Source organism: Scylla paramamosain, chromosome 24, assembly GCF_035594125.1.
Source record: "Scylla paramamosain isolate STU-SP2022 chromosome 24, ASM3559412v1, whole genome shotgun sequence".
In the NCBI taxonomy this organism is placed as follows: domain Eukaryota; kingdom Metazoa; phylum Arthropoda; class Malacostraca; order Decapoda; family Portunidae; genus Scylla; species Scylla paramamosain.
Window position 1 is genome coordinate 6,085,178 of NC_087174.1, and position 17,123 is coordinate 6,102,300.

A 17,123-nucleotide genomic window follows, 5' to 3' on the forward strand; every position below is an offset into this window, starting at 1 on the left:
AACAGATAACTCAAAAAAGAAGAAAAGGAAATAAACTACGATTGATCTTTTTAACAACCAGCAAAAAGTAAATAAATAAATAGATAAATAAATAAATAAATAAATTGGCATTGTAACTAAGGAAAGTTAGAAAGTTAGTGAGATAAAGGGTAAGTAACATTACCTGTAATTAACTCCAGGTATTAGTTAGGTGTTCAGATCACCGTCCCTCGGCCACCAGCCTTGGCCGTATTGATTTTATTTTGAGACCCCGAAATTTTCATCTAAATTCAAGAAACTATGAATAACTTGATAAAAAAAAAGTAATAAACACGTCATATTCCTCATACTGACACTGATAATGCCGAGTGTTACTAAATTGTCAAGATAGAGATGAAGAGTAGCGTATTAAGAAAAAATATGACTAATGACAGGAATAAACAAGCGTGTATTTTTCATAGACAACTTGGCAAAGGTAATCATTGGTCAACAACCGTCAGGAGGGAGAACAGAAATAAGGAGTAAGATACACAATTCTACCCTACAAAGTTCCAATCTGAACAGTCGCGGGAAAACTACAGTAAAAGGTAGATTGTTGCGTGAACCTCGTGGGAAATAAACAGAGGTAAGAGAATGGGGGGAGGAGGGAGGGAGAGGGGAGGGAGGGAGGGAGGGAGGAGAGGAGGAATGGAGGGAGGGAGGAAGGACTAGAGGGACATGTTCGACAAGGGAACATCAAATGTGGAAAACAAAATGAAGAAAGTAAAATACTGCCATGACTTGTCCATGACTTTTTTTCTGGCATTGGTTGAAGGAACGCTAGAATAAAAATAATAATAATCTGGATATGTTACATTTAGTGTTGAAATATTCTTGATGGACAGCGACAAGGCCTAATGAAATTATAAACACATGAAATTACTCGAAAATAAAAGTACACTAGAATTCTTGCCCGCCTCTTCCACCAAAATAAAAAAAGGCACATTTCTTTTTTTTTTTTTAGTATTGCAACAATGTAATGCAATTAGCGCGCGCGCGCGCGCACACACACACACACACACACACACACACACACACACACACACACACACACACACACACACACACACACACACTTAAATTGTCTTTTTATTGTGATTCACTTACACATGAAGTTACGTAATGCACACAAACCACCACCACCACCACTACCACCACCACCACCATCACCTTCAACGCGACACAGCGGGGTGACGTCAGGATAATATCATGGCGGCCGATTCCCACTCGTCCAAATATGTCAGGTATTTATGGCGGGAGGCGCATACGTGGCCCTTCTCGCAAGTGGAACAAAGCCGCGGGCAGAATTTTGTGCTCTGGTAAATTGGGGTTGGGAGGAAATTCTGAACCCCCGACTTTTCCCCGCCCATGCAGATGCTCTTATAATTAAAAAATCAAAAATACCACAGAAGGAAGCCGAAATGTAATGCAGTTAGGCGCCGTGAAACCCGATAAAGAAAAACGGTCACGTCTGCTGTGCCGCTGTGTCGATGGCGGCCGCTAAAAATACCGTTTAAAAGTTGCTATCAGGCTTGCAGATGCCGAGTTAATCTACCTTCATAGAAACATTGCAAACAAGAACGGTTTCCAATTTCATAAAAGCTCGTAAAATTTCACCCGACGACGATATTCCAGCGAGGCGGCGAGGAGCCATAGCGGCGCGGGTGTGTGGCCCTCACCCCCCTGGCACTCACCCGCCACCCACACCTGCCCCTCACACCCTCACCTCGCCACCCACACCTGCCGTCACACCCCTCACCCGCTCCCCTCACCTGCCCCTCACACCCGTCACCCACACCAGCCTCTCACCCTCACCTGTCACGCACATCTTTTCCTTTTCCCTCTCATACCCAATGCACACCCTCCCTTCATCCGCCATGCACAGCTTCCCAAGACTCCACATCCGCCATGCACCCCTGCCCCTCACACCCTCACATGGCTTGCACGTTATACCTCACACGCTTCACAGCCTTCACATGCCACGCGCAGCCCTTCGCAACGCTTAACTTTACCTCCTCCCTTGTCAGGCATCAAGTATGTATTTATGTACGTAACCGCGACTCCGCATTGAACTTGAATATCTTCATCCAAGTTTTTTTTTCCCTTGTCTTAACAGCCAACAGACACTACAACTCGAGCACATTCTACGAGACGTCACTCGCTCTCTGCATTTTTCTCAAGCCGCGAGGGATAAGTCTGCAACACAACATTATTCTGCACTAAGACTCGTTTTCCTTACACTTTGTAATTATGCAAGGCAAGCTCACACGCTCCAATGTTCCAAGTTTACATTAGAGGTAAACTTTATGTTTGAGTTTTCAAAAAAATAAAAGAAATAAATAAATAAATAAACGATGCATTTTAAGGAAAAGGAATCGGAAATTGGTGCTTGATTCTACAAGATTAATTAACGTTTCATTTTAGCATTATTACATTATCATACGTAGAAATGCACTGATCCGATGCTTGAAATACACTAAGCTGCTGCTGTATTGCTGAAGATTCACGTGTTCTGATCTGATATTTACCAGCCAACGATAAATGTTTCAGTGTTTATTGACACGCCTCGTCTGCCAGCCTGTTTCACCACGCCTGGCTTGGACTCACATTATACATCACGCCACGTTGTTCCTGACACACAGGCACGTCACCCCGATATTTCCGGAATGAAAGTTTGTTTGATAAGAGTGTTCTGCTTTTGGAGAACGAGTCGTAAAACAAATTAGGAACGAATGTGTTAATCTCGTATTCTGAAAAGCTGGAGCGATGCAGTCACTGAAACAGGCAAATATGAGGAGCAGGCTGCTGCTATTTAAAACCTGTGGGTGATGCTCCCAGTGAATTATTACGTGACAAGACACACCAAAAGTTTTCTTCAATAAAACAGGTCAATCTGAAGTATACAATGATCTTCAAAGTACACCGGACTGACACTGTCATCGTCAGATATAAATATATCAGTGATTAACCTCGTACGTAAAACAGTGAGGTGTGATAAATTGAATTTTCTAAATCAAGTAATCTCAGCTAACGAATCTGGCACCTGTTCTTTGTGTCACGCCATCACTACACGTTCTCTGTTGAAGGAGGTTAACCATTATGATCCAAATCAAAGACAAATGCATTAATAATCGTTTGTGTTTTCATGAGACAAAACACTTTTCAGTTCACGTTGTTACATACTTTGTTTTATATCAGCTTCTTTCAAAAGGCCGTGCTGGGAGTTGACTTTTCATGGACGTTATTATGATTCTGCTAAGTTCAACAAGATTTCTGCGACACAAATAAAAAAAAAAGACCCGTGAAGACCAAACTAATCATTTCTGTGGCCTTTGAAAAATGTTATGACGGAACAAAGTGTTTAAGGATACGAAACAGTCACAACTGCAAACGAGATATCATATGATTAATTTGTCCCGAGGTCGACGTGTGTTCATGCCCCACTGGCCTTGACATTGTGAGCCTCCACAGAAAGAGAAAAAAAAAGAACTGTAGGTGCCAGGAATGAGTGACACCGGGGTGGTCAAGTTGCTTGGGTCTTTGAAGTGTGTTTACATGGCGGCTGTGGGAGAAACTTTAAGACTGTACAGGCCGAGGGGAGTGGTGACGTGTGTGTGTGTGTGTGTGTGTGTGTGTGTGTGTGTGTGTGTGTGTGTGTGTGTGTGTGTGTGTGTGTGTGTGTGTATTATTTACAATTTTCGTTTTTATACCAATTTTTTTTTTTTTAGCCAGTTCTCGTGAATCTAACACAAATACAGTAAAGTTAAGCTGTACATAATAAAATACAATTAGAGCAAAACAAACATTCAAAAATAACAATTAACAAAACATCCTATTAAAGTATCTATATAATTAGTCACCTTTACTGGACTAATCATCTTTTCAATCACACATTGTTATATTATTCCATGCATTCAATTTCTGCTGTGATATTTGGTGGGGAGTGTTTGTAAGGGGCGAGGGTCACATGCCATCACAAACCACCCATAACTACCATAAGCCTCCCCATACATTTTTCTGTACAATTAAATGCAATGAAATGTTGAGCCGAGACGAATCCCACTGTCTGGCATCCATTGCGATTAATCCTCCAATTATTTTACTCCATATTGGAAAATCTGATCCGTGGGTTGTGTTTACTCCATATTTCGCTTATATGAGTGAAATTTACCGATTAGCAGACAAATTACCGCTTGTTGGGGAAATTAATGTTTGTGTCAGGTTTAGAACGAAATGAATTAATGAGCCATGGAGGTGTAGCATCAGCCTCGCACCTTGTACCACTTCGACAACCTGTACCTTGAACCACCCATTGACCCAATACCGTATATCTCGCACTACGTATACATTTGAAGCGTTGTACCTTCCATCACCCATACACTCAGTACCTTGTATCTTGTATCATTCAGCCAATAACTTTTGCTTTCTACATCCTATACATCCGATGTCTTGTACCGTGTACCATGCATATACCTAGACCTTTTAAATTGCACCACACACACACCAAATACCTTGTGTACCTTCACCAACCATACACCTAACATTCAGTTCCTCGCACCAGCCACCACCCCTTACACAGGTGCACGTGTGAGCCATGCAGGTGAGGTCAGGAATCCACTCCCTACTTAAGCCAGCACTCCACGAGCGTTAGCAAGATGGAAAGCGGATGATGCACGGATAAACAAAGCAAACTATCGAGAATGATGACTTTCAACTCATCTTTACAAAGGAATACAAAAGATAAAAGAACAAAACAAACGGCAAGAAACCTTTTTTTTTTCTATGCAAGGAATCTGGTTGAGGAAAAGAAAAAAAAATTGACGAAAGAAAAGGCCAGTAGAGATTTCAGACCCCCTAAAGGTGACAGCTAGAAGGGAGGTACAAAATTAGAAGAAGAAGCATTTTGAAAGCTCCCTCATGAAAGAGTAAGTCATAGACAGGAGGAAATACAGAAGCTTTGGACTCCTCTAGGCTGTTTGGTGATGAAAAAAATAAGTCTGAAAAGGATAGGTTGCCTCGAATAGAAATAGTGAGTACTGATCGAATTCCCTTGTACCTTGAGCACCAGATATCTCTCAGACACGCACCTCAACAAAGTCTCCCGTCGCATTCACCTTCCTAGGAAAGAATAAGTTTGTAGTTATATATCTGCCATTTACGGTGTGTGAGTCATTTCATTAAACGATGCAGAGATGCTTATGGAAGAATTCATGTCATGCAACTTTAAATGAATAAAATAAAAAAACATTCCTGTATTATGTTCTGGTTATTAAAATTCACACGCAATGGCACTCAAAACGTAATGCAGAAATGAATAAATTAGTTTAAGAATTTAGGACAATGTTCAAGAGAATATCCTTTTTCATGTATGTCCGTGTATTTCAATCCATCTATGCTACAAAGAAAAAGACCCACCGATACTTGAAAACGTTTCTAACTATTGCGTTTAATAATTTCACGGAAAATGAAACGGAGGACATCAAACACATCTGGATTGTGAATCTAAAAAAAAAAAAAAATACTAATTCAATCAAGGTCCAATGACCCTTACAGAGAGAGAGAGAGAGAGAGAGAGAGAGAGAGAGAGAGAGAGAGAGAGAGAGAGAGAGAGAGAGAGAGAGAGAGAGAGAGAGAGAGAGAGAGAGAGAGAGAGAGAGAGAGAGAGAGAGAGAGAGAGAGAGAGAGAGAGAGAGAGAGAGAGAGAGAGAGAGAGAGAGAGAGAGAGAGAGAGAGAGAGAGAGAGAGAGAGAGAGAGAGAGAGAGAGAGAGAGAGAGAGAGAGAGAGAGAGAGAGAGAGAGAGAGAGAGAGAGATAAAGAAGAAAAAAATCTCCCATTTTTAATATTAAACTACTCACACATATGGAATCACAAACCGTTATCACACACATCAACATGAAAAGAATCAAACGGAATTTAAGCCTTATTTCATTACTTTAGTTTCTCCACAGGTCGCCGCGCCATTGCACCTTGCCGAGCTTCACCTGTGCCCCTCCCACTCGAGAGAGGCAATGCGAGACTTGTGCAGGTGAGGTGCGGTAGGCAATGTATGAAATGAAGCTGCCGGGTGAGATGAAGTGAGGCAGTGGAGTGAGATGAGGCGAGATTGAAGCGACCAGGCCAGGTGATATGGTCAGCCGGGTTGAGGTGAGGTGAAGTGAGGAGGTGAGGGGAGGTGAGGTGAGGTGAGGTGAGGTGAGGAGAGGTGAGGTGAGGTGAAGTGAGGCGAGCAATGTAACTTCAAACAACCCACGACATGAGAAGTGCATTTTGTTCTATTAATATGTGCACTAAATCACTTGTACGGTTATTGGGGAAAAGAATGAGAGAGAGAGAGAGAGAGAGAGAGAGAGAGAGAGAGAGAGAGAGAGAGAGAGAGAGAGAGAGAGAGAGAGAGAGAGAGAGAGAGAGAGAGAGAGAGATTAACAGAGAATAAACAGGTGGCCATTAATCATACTTAGATATGTGTATGGAAATATATAAAGGACAACTAAGAGAAAGGGAGATAGATAAAAAAAAAAGGAAAAACTAAGAGAAATAACAAATAGATCATACACAGATACACACATAAATATATGAATAGTACAATGCTAACGCAAAAACAGATATACTGCCGAAGGAGACCAATAAACAAATGCATGAGTAAATGGACCGAGGAACAAAAACAAATGAAATCTGATACATATATTAACTGAATACAAGAAGACTGGGAGATGAAAACAGAATTAAAACCATCCACCAATCCATTCAACCACCCACACACACACACACACATTCATACACGCATACATACATACATACAAGTGACAGACAACAGTAAGCGGGTCCGAAAAAAAAGTGGAAGGATTGACTCGCGTTAATTCCTTAGTGTGACAAACTTTTTTATTCTAAATTAGTTAACTAAGTTGGTCGTAAGCTGAATAATTTAGGTAATTGTTGTAATGAAGTGCAGTGTTTTATGAGTAATTAATTAACATTTTAAAACAAGTGAATAAATAAAGGATAGAAATTCCGAGAGAGCGAGAGAGAGAGAGAGAGAGAGAGAGAGAGAGAGAGAGAGAGAGAGAGAGAGAGAGAGAGAGAGAGAGAGAGAGAGGGGGGGGGGGAGAGTTAACAACAAAACATACGTAACAATGACCAGTATTATAAACCAGTCAATTAAATCTTGTCAGTCAGTCAGTCAATCAGAAACTGCGATAACTGCAATAAATTTCCTGCAACAAAATAAACTCCGTAAAAAAAAATCCCTAACGAAAAAACACGTCATTTACCAACACAACACAACACAACACAACACCGGTAACCCAAATTGCACCTGCGGTAGGGGTATGTATTGCAGATCCTGAGGCGCCATGAATGCGGTGTTTCGTCATGCGGGTAATGGGCGTCTGTTCCTATCCTTCTCTCTTCCCTTTCTCCTCCCTGCACTGCATTCACGTCCTCCCAGGCACGCGCTCCACACTCCAGCACACCGCCCACTGCACCATTGCGTCACGGTGCCCACGCCGGCGTCCTCAATCCTCAGTGATCTTGCAATGCTTGAGTTTAAGGCATGCGATGAGGCAATGACGTGAAAATAACAAAAATACACACCTTTCATTTAACATATGAACACTTCTGACTACTGGACTCTACAATGACATTTAACTAACATCTGACAACTGAGACTCCACAATAACACTTGTCATTTCACTATTGGACTCAACACTAATCCAAAAATTTATCCACTAGATTCTACAGTGACATGCAACATCTGACCACTGCACTCAATAATAACACTAACATTTAAGAACTAGACTATGCAATAACACAACACTGAACCACTGCACTCTACAATAACACCTAACACTTGACTGAACCTCTAAGTCACAACTGCATCTAACTCTCAGGAACGACCGACAATAGACACTGACTACAACGCTGCAAGTGACGCAGAACACTGGCCTGCAAAACCCTGAGTGATACTGGATATTTAACTGTCAAAAAACTCGGCGTGGCACTGAGGATTTTACTGCCAACCCTTCAGAGGCACTTGACATTTAATTTGGAGGCTTTTAGTGCCACTGGATATTTAAGTGGACCTCGTGAGCTGAGCCGGAATAGAAGGGGTTGCTTGTTGCACTCATTTTCTTAAACGGTAGAATTTCATGCCCGGTGATTTTTTTGCTTCCCTAATGTTTGTTTTTGCTCCATTTGGTAAGTGCCGTGAATTTTAATTGCTTTGCTGTTGCTAATTTCCCTTACGAGATATACCTTGCAACCAGTGCTCCGTTTTTCTTTACTTTCTCTCTCTCTCTCTCTCTCTCTCTCTCTCTCTCTCTCTCTCTCTCTCTCTCTCTCTCTCTCTCTCTCTCTCTCTCTCTCTCTCTCTCTCTCCCTCAACCCTAACACACGTCCCATCCCTCCTTCCTTCCTTCCTTCCCTCCTTCCCTCCCTCCGTCGCTTGTTCCCTCCCTTACCCCCTCATCGTCATCACCCAGAACCGGCCTAACTCTTCCAGCCTTCCCCTCATTCCTTTCCCGTCTCCCCTCACCACCAGCACCACCATCACCACTACCACCACCACCACCACCACCACCAGACCTTCCCTTTGATTTTAAATTCCATCAGTATCACAATGCGAAGGAAAACATAAAAGAAGAATCAAAAACAGCCATACTAATAACATTGTTTTGGGCAGCGCGGCCGACGTTCAGTTCCTTCATTTAAATTCATGAAGTCAATTAGTAAAATATATGATTCCTAAAGCCACTGAAAGCTGACTGTTATCCTCCACTTAAATGGGCCGGGTCGGGAGCCAATTTTACGAGAGCAAATATAAAGATGGGCCTTGTATAGTAGGGTGCCTTCTTATTATTCCTGCTTTTTGTTAGTCCCCCCTTTTCTGAAATTGGTTTCGACTTCGTTTTCGTTTTCTTTTATTTATGCTTTTTTTTTTTTTTTTTTGGTGAGTGTGGTGTTGTTGTTGTTGTTGTTGTTAGTAATAGTATCAGTAGCGATTCTTCTTACTTCTTCCTTCTTCTTCCTCCTCCTCCTCATCTTCTTCTTCCCCTTACTTCACCTCCTTACTACTACTTCTTACTTCTTGCTTCTTTTTCTTCTTCTCCTTTCTTCTCCTCCTTCTTCTTCTTATTATTATTATTAATTATCATTATTATAGTTTCCCTTGATATTGAATGTCCAACTTCAATCTAAGTAATTAAAAAGAAAACGCTGTACTTTCTCTCTCTCTCTCTCTCTCTCTCTCTCTCTCTCTCTCTCTCTCTCTCTCTCTCTCTCTCTCTCTCTCTCTCTCTCTCTCTCCATTAAATAGTACACTCACAACACAACAAATGCATCTTTTATAACCTTTCCTTCCTTCCTTCCTTCCTTCCTTCCTTCCTTCCTTCTCTACTTCCCTTCTTCCTTCCTCCCTCCCTTCCCCTTCCATTCCCTTATTTGCTCGTCATCCACGTTATTTTTCCATTTCATTTTTACATGTATTCCTGTTTCCTTCTGTGTCCTTCTGTTTCCTCTACACTTACATGTCCTCTCTGCGCCCCTTCCTGCCCCTTCAGATAATGACTGCCTGAAAGAGTTGGAGGAGGAGGAGGAGGAGGAGGAGGAGGAGGAGGAGGAGGAGGAGGAGGAGGAGGAGGAGGAGGAGGAGGAGGAGGAGGAGGAGGAGGAGGAGGAGTGGGGAGTGACTGACTTCAAGCTTCTGACGGGAAACAAAATACATTTCCTCGTAATTAAGAAAGCTAATTATCCCGATCCTTCTGATTCTTGGCGGCAAAACTTTTAGACTCTCTCTCTCTCTCTCTCTCTCTCTCTCTCTCTCTCTCTCTCTCTCTCTCTCTCTCTCTCTCTCTCTCTCTCTCTCTCTCTCTCTCTCTCTCTCTCTCTCTCTTATTAGCACGAAATAATCACGTCGTTGTCTCCACAAACGAAGGGGAAGGAGAAAAAAGAGAAAGGGGAGGGGTGAAGGAGGAGGAGGAGGAGGAGGAGGAGGAGGAGGAGGAGGAGGAGGAGGAGACTTATTGCTGATGCTGCTGCTGTTGTTGTTGTTGTTGTTGTTGTTGTTGTTGTTTTCAGAGAAGCTATAGGAGGACGAAAATAGGACAGAGGAGGAGGAGGAGGAAGATGAGGAGGAGGAGGAGGAGGAGGAGGAGGAGGAGGAGGAGGAGGAGGAGGAGGAGGAGGAGGAGGAAGGGACCGAGGAGGAGGAGGAAGGGACCGAGGACGAGACGAAGGGGGAGAAGAAAAAATGCGAATGATAAAAAAAAAAATAATAATAAAATGGCCACGAACACAATAAGAGAGGAAAAGAGGAGGAGGAGAATTTGCACAAAACTCTCGTACATTTTTCTTAAGTACAAAAGGTCGAGAAACCAACGAGGCATGTCTTGTTTAATTATGTGGTATATTACCGTTTTTCTTCTCCCCCCCCCACTCCTCCTCCTCCTCCTCCTCCTCCTCCTCATACTCTTTTGCCTACTTGTCCTCTTTTTTCTTCTCTGTCTCTAGTGGAATAAAAAAATCTAACGAGAGAAACTCAATCTTGAAGCTGCAAGGAAGAAGTTGGAATCGCGATAAACTTCGTGAAGAAATATTGTCTTCAGGAACCGCAAGTCGAACAAAAGAGAACGGTTCACTCACTCAGTCCCTCTCTCTCTCTCTCTCTCTCTCTCTCTCTCTCTCTCTCTCTCTCTCTCTCTCTCTCTCTCTCTGACCTCCTTTCCTTCATTTTTCCTCTTCTTTCTTCTTGTCTCCTTCTTTTCCCTCCTTCCTCCCTCCATTTCTTCCAAGCTCTCCTTCCAATAAAAGTAATCCGTTTCTTCCCCTCGTCCTTCCTTTCTCTCTGTCTCTACCTCTCTCCTTTCCTCCCTCCTTCTCCTCATGCCTCTCTTTCTTTCCTCCAGATATTTCCCCTAACCTATTTTTCCTCCTTCCTTCTCAATCATTTGCTCTCTCTCTCTCTCTCTCTCTCTCTCTCACTCTCTCTCCTCTCTCTCTCTCTCTCTCTCTCTCTCTCTCTCTCTCTCTCTCTCTCTCTCTCTCTCTCTGTGTTATTTATTTCTTCGTTCTCTTCCAGTTTCAGCATATTTCCTTTTTCATATCTCACTGCTTTTTTCCATCTCTCTTTTCCTCTTTTTCGTTCCCCCTTCTCTCTTTTTTATCTTGTTTTTGTTGTTGTTGTTGTTGCTATTGCTGTTGATGTTGTTTGTTGTTGTTATTAGGATTATTGTTTTTTTGTTTGTTTGTTTGTTTATTTGTTGTTTGTTTGTTGGATGGATGGTCGTAATAACAGTAATATAACTGTTAATTAATAGCTTCTCATTTCCTTCTATTTCTTTATCTTTTCCTTTCTTTATTCCTTCTTTTCTTGTGTTTATCCTCTCCTTGATCTCAATTCCTCCACTTCCTCTTCATGTTTTCTTTCCCGGAGAGAGAGAGAGAGAGGAGAGAGAGAGAGAGAGAATAGAGAGTCAGTCAAAAGGTTGTGTTTATGAGTATGAAGGATCGCTATATCAAGAGAGAGAGAGAGAGAGAGAGAGAGAGAGAGAGGAGAGAGAGAGAGAGAGAGAGAGAGAGAGAGAGAGTCCCTTCCCTCTCCACACACATACGCAGAAGAGAAAGAGAATAACTGAAAGAATAATAGGAAGAAAAAATCGAACATAAAGAAGCGAAAAAATAAATAAAAAAGGACATGGAGATAGGGAAAAATAAAAAAAAAGTTAAAAATGAACAATGTTATCGTAGGGGAGGACGATTGTGCGTTTTTGTTCAGCGCAGTATTTCCTTCAGTAAGCTTCCCTTTTTAGCGTCCCTAGCCACGGTGCATCGCTGCGGATCAGTGGAGGTATGCTGGTGTGTTGTGTATTCACTTTATGATGGATAAAATGTTGGGGGAAAATGGTAAAGTCGTGGTTATAGTTGTAGCAATGATAGTAATAGTTGTTATTGTTGTTGTTGTTGTTGTTGTTATTGTTGTTGTTCTTAAAATAACAGTAGTAGGTGAGGTTAGATGATGTGAAGCGAAGTGGTTAGGATAGTAGTAGTAGTAGTAGTAGTAGTAGTAGTGGCTAGATAAGCGAAGCAGTAGTCATGGAGGAGGAGGAGGAGGAGGAGGAGAAAGAGGAAGGGAATAGAAGGTTGCGAGCAGTATCATGCATTATTAAAAGCCAACTGAAAGCGAGGCGAAGCACATTTGTAAGCTGATACCCTTGTGATTCGTCCCCGTAAATCTTTAATGCACGACATATATTAGAGTTTCAGTGGATTACAAGAGCATCACGAATTATGATTCATCCCTGCTACCCTTTGTTCGTTAACCCCGAGTGTCTCCCTGTGTGGTGCACCGTGAAATATGGCGAGAAAACGAGGAAAAATGTTTTAGTTTATCACAATACCAAGCGTGGTTAGGGACAACTTAGGCTTTCCTTGGCCTTCCATGCCACAGTACTAAATGGTGGCCGCATAAGAACTCCAATTACCCGTAAGTAAATCAATAGCCCTGTCTCTCTTAGCCTGGTCTCACCCGGTCTCTCATAATTCGAACGCCTACTAAACCCAGCTCGTGTCGCTCCAGAGTCAAGATACCTCGTAATATCAAGCCTCGGCATTTTAGGCTCCTTGTAGTGAACACAATGAAGGCAAAGTAACAGGCTAAAATAGCAAATTCAAGCGCTTACCAGATCCGTCCCTTATTACTCCAGGGTCAAATTCTCACGATATCTAAGCGCATCACTCTAGACTGGCGTAAACACACTGAAGGCAAAGTAACAGGGTAGCAGAGAGCGAAAATTGGAGTTTATATAATGCAACAAGCACTTCCACCCCTCAAAGCAGCTTCCAAAGATCTCTGAAACTAAATTCTTAACTCCTCTTCCTTTGAACATTCCTGTAAGCTAGCAAGAGTATTTACTTCTTGAGTGTACTTTTAATCCGTTTCTCTCGGCAGCTAATCAGAGTGAGCGTGCTGAGCCTCGCCCCAAGCAAGGTGTGTGTGGTCCGCGCCCTGCCGCCGCCGCCGCCCGGGTGTGTGAGAGCGGGCAGTTCCTCAGCCTCGAAACGGGTGAAAAACAAACTTTCCCTCGCTGTCATCTGTTTCTGAAGACCCCTCGGACTTTCCTTGTCGACAGGCGGGCAGCACGGCGACCCTTTTCCCCCCTCCTGCCCCTGCCTCGTTCCAGATCCACGCCGCTCGTGTCACCGCGCCATTTCGCTCAGCCTTCCCTCAGCGCAGGAAAATGTATTGATGCACCATAAAAAAAAAAAAAACTCCATAGTATTGCTCTGTGCTTCGGTTTCATGGTTCATTTAAACTTTATGTAATGATGTGCACGTGTTCAAAGAGACAATTTTTTACGGAAGTACAGACAGGCAGACAGACAGACACGTGTATATATATATATATATATATATATATATATATATATATATATATATATATATATATATATATATATATATATATATATATATATATATATATATAAAATGGACAGATATGCGGATGAACAATGATACGAGCATACGGATGAATTCTCTCTCTCTCTCTCTCTCTCGCTCTCTCTCTCTCTCTTGAAAAAGAACCAATGAAGAACCAATTTTAACAACAGAATCTCGGCATCAAGTAAAAAGTAATGCTTTGTAAATGGATCCGACAAAGTAGACTCGGGTGGGTACGTAAAAGAGAGACACATGAGAATATTAATGCTGGATGATCCGCCAAAGGAGACATACATTAATAAGATACCTAAAGTAGGAAATACGTGTATATACTATTCTACTATTCAGTAACATGAAGTGACCTTTGATTAACTGCATCTGCAAGCATAGGTTGAGAGGGTTAATTGGACGGGAATATACTGAGAGTTAATCACGTCCATAATAAAATCAAGACTGGAGTGCCCAAATTTAGCGTTATCGTCTCGTATCAGGATACTCAAAGATTATATCAAGCACAGAAGAGATGACTTACTGGCGGAAGATACTGAGGTTGGCAAGGTTATGGAGTGAAAGGGGAAGAAGATTAGATCACAACTTTTGAATTATTAAAAGGGAGTTGAAGATGTGGATGGACAAGACTTCCTGGTGAGTGATGGAGAGAGAACAAGAAGGCATGAATATAAAATTAAAGCAGACAAGATGTTTCAAGTATGTAAAGAAATTCTGCTTCCCAAATACAAGGATTGACATTCTGCATTGGTCTTGAAGTGGGATGGCACGACCAAAGAACATTTATGAGCATGAAAGGAACTTGAACTTCACATTGGAGACATAAACGTGCTTGGCTTAAATAATGTACAGTCAATTGCTAGACAAAAAACATCTTAAGAAATAAATATGCACTACCTTTGATTCTCCTGCTTCCATTTTCTGTATTCTTTTTCGTGGAGAGGGAAGAGAACGACATTTGAGCTGGCTTTTTTTTTTTTTTTCTTACCCATTTCCCTCATATATAAAAAATAAAACTAAGTGTCACTTATAATACTGCATGGCTCTCAAACCCTGGAAGCACAGCAACACCTGGTGATCTTTACGTCATGGAATAGCAAATCTCGCTGGAATGTCACGAGACTAGCAGCAACTAACGAAAAAAGAGACGACAGGGAGCATTACGTCACCCCATCAATCCTCGTCTGGCTTAACACGCTCCCATGCCTCTCTGCTCCCTTCCAACCAGCCCGTCAATGCGCCTTATATGCATATGAACGGGACACGGTGGCGCTCCTTACGTCATCACCACAGTCAGGGACAACAATACACAGTGAGGCGGGTTCGATAACTCCACGAACTCGGAGCCGCCCCGATACATTCCCTTCCACTCTACCGGTGACCCTAAGCAGGGACCTCGTTCAGGGAGTATGGAGCATGCAAGTGCGGGGCGAGGCGAGGCACACACACACACACACACACACACACACACACACACTGCTGTTAAAGTGGGGGAGCAGCCGAATAGTCGCTCGCATCATCAATTCCTCGTACGGGGGACAAGAGGGGAGGGCGAGAGGGCGAGGGGCTGCGAGCGACGAAAAGACTGAAGACCGAAAGAGGTTTATGATCACTGCCACAAAACCACCACGACAACGCCTCCGCCCTCCCTGCCAGTGCATGCTCGCGTGGAATATCAGCGTTGAGTTCATGTGTAACCTCTCGTCCCCTACGTTAGTGCATTACAAAAAGGTATTAAAGGGGAAAAGGAATATTCGAGCATTTGAAATATGAAATAAGTTAAAGGGAGTCAAATTTGTTATTGTGATACGAGCTATAGGGAAGGTAGGTACGTAGATGTGATGGCACAAATAAATGAGTGTACAAAATAAGCTTAAAATGTATCGTATTACCTATTTATTCACTTATTTATTCATTCATCTATTTATTCATTCATTTATTCATTTTTATTACTGCTCCCTTCCTCGCGCTCTATTCACTTAAGTATATAAAGGTTCCACAACACCATTCCATATTCCTAGAAATCACCCACACGTGTTAAGACCAAGTAGAAGTATCGAAAGATCACAAATATTATATTAATACACACTCACGAACTTTAACAGTGACGGAGGGAGGGCAGCAGCAGATCACCACGTCACCACCACCTGGAAAAATACACGCATAGTAATTTAAACTGAAAAAATGACAACATCTATTCAATGCAAACAAATGATAACTGAAGAAAATTCCCAAATGAAACAAAGAAGAGTCGTACAGTTATATATACCTGTATTAAGGCTGACGTTTGCGTATTCATCTAAGTTTACCTGTCCGTGCGTGGAATGGAATTGGCAACAACTGCAAGCCAAACACTCCCTTGGCAACCACTGCAAGCCAAACACTCCCTTACCTGTCTTGCTAAACGATGAAATGCAATCAAGTCGTTGAAGGAAAGCTGGATTTTAAGAACATGCGTCTCAATGAAGGTGTGTGGGACGCGGGAATTACCGAGACAGCAGTTAGTTACATCCCTTAATTATCGTTCATTCAAAACTATTACCCGCTTAATGAATACTTGAGTGTTTCATTGATCTTGTTCAGTTTGGTCATTCTTATTTAAGGAAGCGTTGCGTTGTGTCGATGAGCAACTGAAGGAAGTGACAGTTATCAAGACAATGCTTCACTAAATTTCCTCATTATCATTCAGTTAAGATTATTATGTTCCTAATGACTACCTAAGTTTTCTGGATTTTGCCGTTTTGATCATTGCTTTGTTTCGCGACGCGCAGTTTGGTGTGCCTCGATTATCCTTCACTTCCTTTACCGCCAGTGCTGAGGAACATGCTGGACACTGCTACGCGATGGCAACCTTATCGCTAAAAATCTTGTTTTCCGCTCAATTTTGTTTCTTACAACACTTTCCTTAACACACCAGTACAACGTCTGCGATTTGAGCTTCCCTTGAACTTCCCACACTACACTTCAGACCTATTAACTCTAAAGACATTCCCTCCTATCTCCATTATCATATCTCTTATGCCGACCACCTCAATACCTCGATATCTACCCATTCTAACAAGCTACACCCGGTTCATTCACACACTTTAGACTTTCCCTCAGCTTTCCACTGCATACTTCAGATCTATTAACTAAAGATCATTCCCTCCTATCTCCATTATTTCTACTTGGCCTAACCACTTCAGTACCTTTAAATCTATCCTATCTAACATGCCACACCTGGTTCACTAATGATTTCTCGGTGCACTACACAATCTCACGCCAATAATTGCTCTCAGGCACCTCATTTCATACCTTTCTGAAAACAAGACGACTGATTTCTTAGATCCCTTTGGTCCTTTATACACCTATTTTGAGGCAGACGCGCCACAGCCACGTGTGTTGCTGCGGGGCCTTCCGTGCGTCACCTGTACAGGGACTGGAGGCTAAAGGAGAGTTATAAGCGACGGAACAGGCAGACAGGAATAAGAGGGGTTGGGCAGCAGATGAAGAGTAGAGAGGAGAATGAGAATGGACGGGAGGAGCAGAGAAGAGACAAGGACAGAAGACGACGACAAGGAGTAAAGATTGGAAAATGGACGGAAGTAGAGAGAAGAGAGAGAGAGGAACAGAGAAGGAAGAGTAGAGACTGGAGCACGGACAGGAGGAATAGAGGAGACATTGA

The 17,123-nt window shown here is 42.3% G+C and overlaps 1 long non-coding RNA gene across 1 annotated transcript in view; it reads right to left on the minus strand.

The window, feature by feature from the left end:
* The window catches only part of LOC135112637 (uncharacterized), a 203,509-nt gene that overhangs the window by 94,249 nt on the left and 92,137 nt on the right, over positions 1 to 17,123 (minus strand). The window contains exon 2 of the long non-coding RNA XR_010274522.1: positions 15,553 to 15,606. This is a non-coding gene — a long non-coding RNA (uncharacterized LOC135112637). The remainder of the gene's footprint in view (positions 1 to 15,552; positions 15,607 to 17,123) is intronic.